At 37.8% G+C, this 7,662-nt stretch overlaps 1 long non-coding RNA gene across 1 annotated transcript in view; it reads right to left on the bottom strand.

The window, feature by feature from the left end:
• Positions 1 to 4,450: 4,450 nt before the first annotated feature.
• The window catches only part of LOC107184543, a 10,961-nt gene continuing 7,749 nt past the window's right edge, over positions 4,451 to 7,662 (bottom strand). The window contains exons 2-3 of the long non-coding RNA XR_001515396.1: positions 5,686 to 5,792; positions 4,451 to 4,578 (exon numbers count right to left, since the gene is read on the bottom strand). This is a non-coding gene — a long non-coding RNA (uncharacterized LOC107184543). The remainder of the gene's footprint in view (positions 4,579 to 5,685; positions 5,793 to 7,662) is intronic.

Here is a 7,662-nt window from a genome sequence, read left to right as displayed (position 1 = left end):
TGCTGAAAGGTATTCTTTAAGAAGAGGAAGAAGAAGAAAAAGGTAAAGATAAAAAATTATGAAGAACAAAGTGACAACAAATAAATATCTATCAACAAGTGAATCTAAAAATCAAATGAATAAAAAACCTGATGAACAGAACAGACTGGTGAATGTAATAGAATCAGGGGCATGGAAAGGGAGCAGACTGACAATTCTCGGAGGAAAGAGGGTGTGGGGGTGCAGGAAAAGACTGGACAATAATCATGCACCTATGGATGAGGACAGTGGGGGCGGGGTAAGGGCATGGGGTGGGGTGAGAACTGGGTGGAGGGGAGCTATGGGGGGGGCGGAAAAGAGGAACATCTTCAATAATCTGAACAATAAATATTTATTTTTAAAAAAAGTATAATAAACAATGTGATTGGAAAAAAAAGAGATAAAGAGAATCACTACCTTTTGTGTATATTAGGCAAAGATAGCTTTTATATATTGGCCCTGAGTTGTTTATTTACAGGAGGCTGAGACCCACTACCTCAAAAGGCCTCTGGCACGAAACCAAAACTTTACTTTACACATCAGTTGTTTTAAACACAGCCCAGACAAGTAGGTTTTTAGTCATTCAGAGCTTGCCTGCTTTACTTAATGTGAAACTGTGTCCAAATCTGCTTACCACAGACAAAATGAGCCTTAGGCTTAGGCTACAAAGATGCTAAGTTGCTGCTACCCTTTGGAATTTTCTGACCCAGCATCTCCCTACCAGGCTGAATGCTGCAGCGTGACAACATACAAAAGCCCCCTAAATACGCCCCCCTCCCACTTCTCTACCCCAGGAGTTCCCGTGCCCCCTTTCCTTCTGGATGGTGGCCCCCATGGCCTTAAGCCTCTGGATGGTCTCACACTCTTAGGGCCTTCTGCAGACCTGGCAAAGTATTGCCCAAATGAAGCTTGTGTGATAGTGCCACCTCGTGGCCATAGTTTTTTTCTTGATCAGTCCTGAAATGTTCAAATTCACCTTACACTACATCATAATAAAAGTAAAAACTCTCTAAGAAGATACACTGATCCTAAAATTGCAGATACCTAATAATACATCCCAAAATAAACAAAGTTAATTAAATTACAGTAATTTAATTAGAAGGAAAAATTTTAGAGATAATTTTTTAAAAAAGATCAATAGTTGCAATTCATTTTCAATACAAAATGGAAGGAGAGAGGAATGTGTTTGGCACCCAAGGAATCCACTGGGGGATCTCTAGGTAGCCTCTTGTTTAATTTTGGTGGCTTGATTTAAGTAGACAAGTGCAGTTTGTGCATGGCATCCAACACTCAGTCAAGGAGGACTGGTGACCTGGGCTCAGACACCTCAGGGATGAGGATCTGGGTCCGTCCACCAGATAAGTGACTGAGACCAGCAGAGGTGCTAGCTGAGGGTGAGAGGAATGTAGACCAGACAGCACATGGGTAGCAGAGGAGGGAGATGATCAGTTGAGGGTGCAAGACCAGCTGCTGAGCTTAGGCGCTGTAGTTCATTCCACTAATGTGCTTTCATACATTTCCCCAGCAAAAGAAACCAACCAGAATCCTGAAGGAGCTTTTCTTAGATGCAGTGAAATCATATGAAGCAATAGACACAAATGACACAAGGGGTGGACAGCACTGTGTTCTGTGGTGTACATAAAACTGAGGCACTCATTCCCCTGCCATCTTCAACTGTTGTCTGTTGAGGGCTCACAACCAAGTCCCTCACATAAAAGGAGCTGTGTCGCCCAAATTACACTTCCTCCCGAGGACAGTACACATCCAATGGCCACTTGATGGGATATTAATTGTTGCCAACAGACTTTTAAGTAATATGTTGTCAGTGAAAGAAAAAGAAAACTTGAGTTAGATGAGCTTTTGGGGAACTGTTGGTGAGCGGACAGGAAATAATGATCATGTGGTCAGTGGGGGCCACTGAAATTCAGAGGGTTATTCAAGCAAAAAGCAACTGAGATAGGTGCCTATTTTGTATTAGGAAGCAATTCAGCCTGATGGATTACTTTAAATATTCCAAAGGTATTTACAGATTAATTTTGTTCTTGAGATATGTAAATACTGAGAACACATTCTATTTTACATTTTTCAATTAAATTAACTTTGTAATAAAAATCATAGAAAAGCCGAAACCGGTTTTGCTCAGTGGATAGAGCGTTGGCCTGTGGACTGAAGGGTCCCAGGTTCGATTCCGGTCAAGGGCATATACCTGGGTTGTGGGCACATCCCCAGTAGGAGATGTGCAGGAGGCAGCTGATCGATGTTTCTCTCTCATCGATGTTTCTGATTCTCTGTCTCTCTTCCTTCCTCTCTGTAAAAAGTCAATAAAATATATTTTTTTAAAAAAATCATAGAAAAGCTCTATAATCAAATCACATTTATTCAGTCCTTGCTTCTGTGTAGTCTCCACATATTTGTATCTTTTAATTTTTGTCTCATGTAAGAAAATTCATTAGAAGCAGGCAGGTGCATTTGGGAGGTGGGTGGGTGGGTGAACATGAGGCATAATGAAAAATGTTAAGCAAAGTTAACATATAATAAAAGCAAATGACTCTGTTAAAATAAGCAAAACCTGGTACTAGGCTAGCGATTTTCAACTGGTGTGCTGCAGTAATTTTTAAAACATGCAATACTTGACTATTTAGTCAGGGGCACTGACCTCTTTTTCCTTAGATTGTCAAATTAAAAAACATGACAACAGGCAACACAACAATAGCTGTCCAATGTAAATGAATCAAAATTACACCTATTCTTTTTTTGTCAAATTGGCAAAAAATATAATACATTTTTTAGTGTGCTACAGAATTTTAGTAATTAGTTTATGTGTGCTATGAGATGAAAAGGGTTGAAAGTAGCTGTACTAGACTATTAGAAAAGAGGCAAGACTTAAAGTGCTGAGGGATTTTAATGAGTTACTCATTAATGCTATGTTCTTCTTAGCAAATATCTCTAGAGTAAGACTGAAATAGTGACAAATTAGCATGTAGACATTTTACGGGTGATTTTGTATTTTTGTCATCTCAGCTTTCTCCTATTTAATATATATGTATATGTATATGTATATGTATATGTATATATTTCTATTTGAGTGCTTGTATGACTCTCAGAAATTCGAGTTTTAACTGCACCAGGGTTTTGCTTATTTGATGTTACCAAGTACCACTTGGTTCTTGGCTGCAACAAGACAATCCAAATACAAAGGTTTCTTAGGGTTCACTAGGATTTTGTTGATCATATTCTCATTGTTCTTCCTACTTGGGAGGCAGTGTGATAACAGTAAAACTGACAAGGAATTTGGAATCTTCAAACTGGGCACTGAGAGATTATGAACTAACTTGACTAAGGTTATAGGCAAGTAATATGGCATTCAAAACAGGCAGTCTGGCCCAAAGTCTGCTCTCTAAATAACGATGACACAGAGAAGTTTGTTGCATGGAGGCTCACACGCTTTTGTTTTGGAATAACAATGGAGAAAAGGATCTCAGGGAATCAGGACACTATGCTGCCAGGTGAAAAAGTCTAACAATAAGCAGTAATACCTTTTAGTAGGAGGGAATATCATTGAATTAGAGGACGAACTACATCATTCATTCATTCATTCATTCATTCATTCATTCATTCATTCTTGTAGGCAAGTAATGGTTATTTATTGTGTACTTCTTGCTTCCCCGGGACTTTGCTAAGTGCTAGGGAAAAACAATGGGGGAAACCCTAGACATGGTTTCTATTCTTTCTTTGTGATCTAGTGGGAAGATTCAGTCAGTAATCAAATAGTCATACAAAATAATAATATATGTACATTCATGTGTGGTGGAGTGGGTGGAAGGAGAAGAAAAGATATATTTTTAAACGAATCAATGTATCTCTATTTTAAAATCATAACATTTAGCTCCATAATATTTAACAATATTCAGCCTGCAATTTATCTCTATGACTGTTCAGGCCATACACTAATGCTCTAACCCAGTGATGGTGAACCTATGACACACGTGTCAGAGGTGACATGGGAACTCATTTTTTTTTTGGTTGATTTTTCTTAAAAGCAGCAAGAGAAAAACAGTTGGTTACCTACAAGGGAGTACCCATACGACTGTCAGCTGATTTCTCAACAGAAACTATGCAGGCCAGAAGGGAGTAGCAAGAAATATTCAAAGTTCTGATGAACAGAATAAACTGTTGAATATAATAGAATCAGGAGCATAGAAAGGAAGTGGGCTGACTATTCTCAGGGGATGGGGGAGGAGTGGGGGCGTGAGGGAAGAGACTGGACAAAAATCGTACACTTATGGATGAGGACAGTAGGGGTGGGGTGGTAAGGGCAGAGGGTGGAGTGGGAACCGGGTGGAGGGGAGCTATGGGGGGAAAAAAGAGGAACAACTGTAATAATCTGAACAATAAAGATTTAATTTAAAAAAATATTCACCTTATCTGTGTTCCTCCAATGAAAGTCGACATTAGTGTGAATAATCCTCCGGCTCCATGTATACTGATGCTTTTGCTGACTATGACGGCAGAAACACACAAACTCAAAATAAGGCCTGCTCTCTTCATTGGAAGATTTGTCTAGAATTATATTAAATTTGTATAAATTATTTACATTAAACATATAATACAACATTTACGTTCTCTATCATTCATTATTGACCTTTTGATACTATAATATGATATATTAAATAATGTATAAAATTTTGGCTTTCTTCCTCACCAAATATTTTAGCAGCTTGATAACAAGAGCCAAAATTTATTGTTTCATCTGCCACATTAATGTCAGTAAAATGGTTAAAATTTCAACTGTAAGTGAAAAAGGAAAGAAAAGATAGAGCAATATAACCTGTAGTTCTATATAACATATCCAACAGATTCTTAAAAATAAATTTCTGAAAATCTCATTAGCAAGGACAACTGTTACAGGCAAATCAAAATGGACATTACAGATATACAAAAGTAATGGCACATTCTTTTTTTTGGCATATTCTTTAGGGCAAGAAAGGATTGAGTTTAATAGTGTTGCCTTAGTCAAAGGGAGTGGGAGTGAATTTAACTCAGAAAATATAAGGAGGTAAATGGGAATCTATCTCTCCTAAAATGTTCAAGGGAAAGTATGAGTTAAGAAAGATTAGAAAAAGTTGTCAGAAGTCAGTAGGCAATTTAGTGAAGAACGGGGTGGGGTGAAATGGAATTGGTATTCTGATTTAATTATATATTTTTAAAAAGTATCCATTGCAAAGTATTATGCATTAGTAAGCTCAATTTAAAAAACAATAGCATAGTAAAAAGATACGTTATCTCTGTCATAGCAGAACAGATTTCAAAAAATATATTTTTAAAGGTATTTAGTATGTACATAATCCTTGATAAAAGGTGTATAAATTTTTTCCTGTCAACACCTTCATTACATTTATAAATACAAGATTTATACAGCATTCCATCAAAAAATTTTCCCTAATATTCCTTATTTGCCAAGTCCAGAAGCACAGACTTTAGTCAAGGTCATTGACTCCTATTAATCAGAACTGTGTTCAGTTTAAAGCAAAGTAGGCAAAGGAGGCTACACTTTCGGGGAAGGACAATAAATATTAAATGTAATATATCATGGGTATTATAGAAGTTCAAACTTTGAAAAAAATAACCAATACTATACTTCTAAAGGTTGACTAATTTTTTATTTACCTGATCTTCACTTGGAAAATATCGAAGAAAAATTCCCAAAAATGTTCCTAGTAGCACACCAAAAATTATGTCCCGAAAAGAAGTTAGGAGATCATGAAGTATGCCACCTATAAGGGCACACATAAGGAAAATATATCATAGAGAAATATTTTACATACCCAACACATCAGAAAATCAAGCGTAGGTGGTTTATGAAGAAAGGTATGTATTTTATAGAACAAATATACAAAAATGAATCTTTAATATTAATAAATATAAAAGATGTATGCAAATCTATTTGATACATTAGATGTGTAGTCTTAAATAATTTAGTACACACACTCAATTCAGAAATGTTTATTGAATAAACAGGCCAGAAAACAAATAAGTAATATGCTGCAATGTGCTCCCCTTACACACCCTGACTACAAGCTCAAGTAAGGTAGAAGAATGGACAGAGATTGACAAAGAAGTACCTCTGGCACCTAGCACAAGGCTGGTAATATTTATTTCCTGATGTATGATTATGACAAAGAAAAAAATTATTTAAAAATAAAAAAAAAACAACAGCCTCGCCTGCGTGGCTCAGTGGTTGAACATTGACCTATGAACCGGGAGGTCATAATTCAATTCCCACTCAGGGCACATGCCCGGGTTGGGGGCTTGATCCCCAATGTAGGGCATGCAGGAGGTAACTGATCAATGATTCTCTCTCATCACTGATGTTTCTATCTCTCTCTCCCTCTCCCTTCCTCTCTGAAATCAATAAAAAAAATATTTAAAAAAGTAAATATCAAAAGAACAATTTAACAGTAACAACATAAAAAAAGATTTATTCTAGGGTCAACCCTGAGACTATTCAAGGGTCAACTGAGTTATCAATATATTTTATGCAACCACATCTGTATAGAATAGTACTTAAAAGTGTGGGTCTGGAGTCAAACAGCCAGATTTGTATCTTGGCTACCCTACTTAATTTGTGACTTTGAGCAAATTTATTTATTTATCTATCATCTATCTATCTATCTATCTAACTCTCTATTTATTTATTTAAATCCTCACCTGAGGATATTTTTTTCCCATTGATTTTTCTAGAGAGAAGAAGTGCCAGTGGAGAGAGAGAAACATCAATGTGAGAGAGGTACATAGACTGGTTGTCTCCACATGCAACTGACCTGGGCTAGGTCGAACCTGTAACTAAGGTATGTGTCCTTGACTGGGAATGGAACCTGAGACCCTTTGGTTGACAGTCTGATGCTCTAACTACTGAGCAAAACCAGCCATGGCTGAGCAAATTATTTAACCAATGTTCCTCAGTTTCCTTGTCTATAAAATGAGCATAGTACTATTGTGACCATTAAATGGGTGGAAACATCAATGGAACTTAGAACAAGTATGAAGCAATTACCCAATAATGTTAATCACTGTTTATTCTGTGTTTGTCATAATGGCTGGCACAATGAAAGAGGAACACAGATATATATATATCTACACTAATAAAAGAGAAACATGGTAATTGGTGTACGACCACTACCCTTCCCATTGGCTAATCAGCGAGATATGCAAATTAACTGACAGCCAAGATGGCGACTGGCAGCCAGGCAGCTTAAACTGAACATGAGGCTTGCTTGCTTCAGTGACGGCGGACTCCAACGTTCCCCGCCTGCTGCTGCAGGCCTCTGAGAGGGCAGTTTGAAACATCGTAACATATAGAAGCTAAAAAAAACTCCAGAAACCTGCTTTCAGCGAGCTGGATCTCAGAGCTGGAGTTGATACAGAGTTTTGATTAGAGAACACAAACGAGTCTGGGCCCGAGGGTTTCCGCTTTCCCAGCAGCAGAGGCCGCAGAGCTGGAGCCACAGCAGTAAAGCTGGCCCAGAATAAAAAATAAAAAAAAAGGAGCGGTTGGGAGCTTCTGTAACCTGCCAGCCTGAAAACAGCCCTCAGCCCCTCACCCAGACTGGCCAGGAACCCCAGTGGGGCCCCACACCACGCAGG

Source organism: Myotis davidii, unplaced genomic scaffold, assembly GCF_000327345.1.
Source record: "Myotis davidii unplaced genomic scaffold, ASM32734v1 scaffold226, whole genome shotgun sequence".
NCBI lineage: Eukaryota > Metazoa > Chordata > Mammalia > Chiroptera > Vespertilionidae > Myotis > Myotis davidii.
The sequence above is the reverse complement of the archived record's forward strand: the minus strand, read 5'-3'. Positions and strand labels throughout refer to the sequence as shown.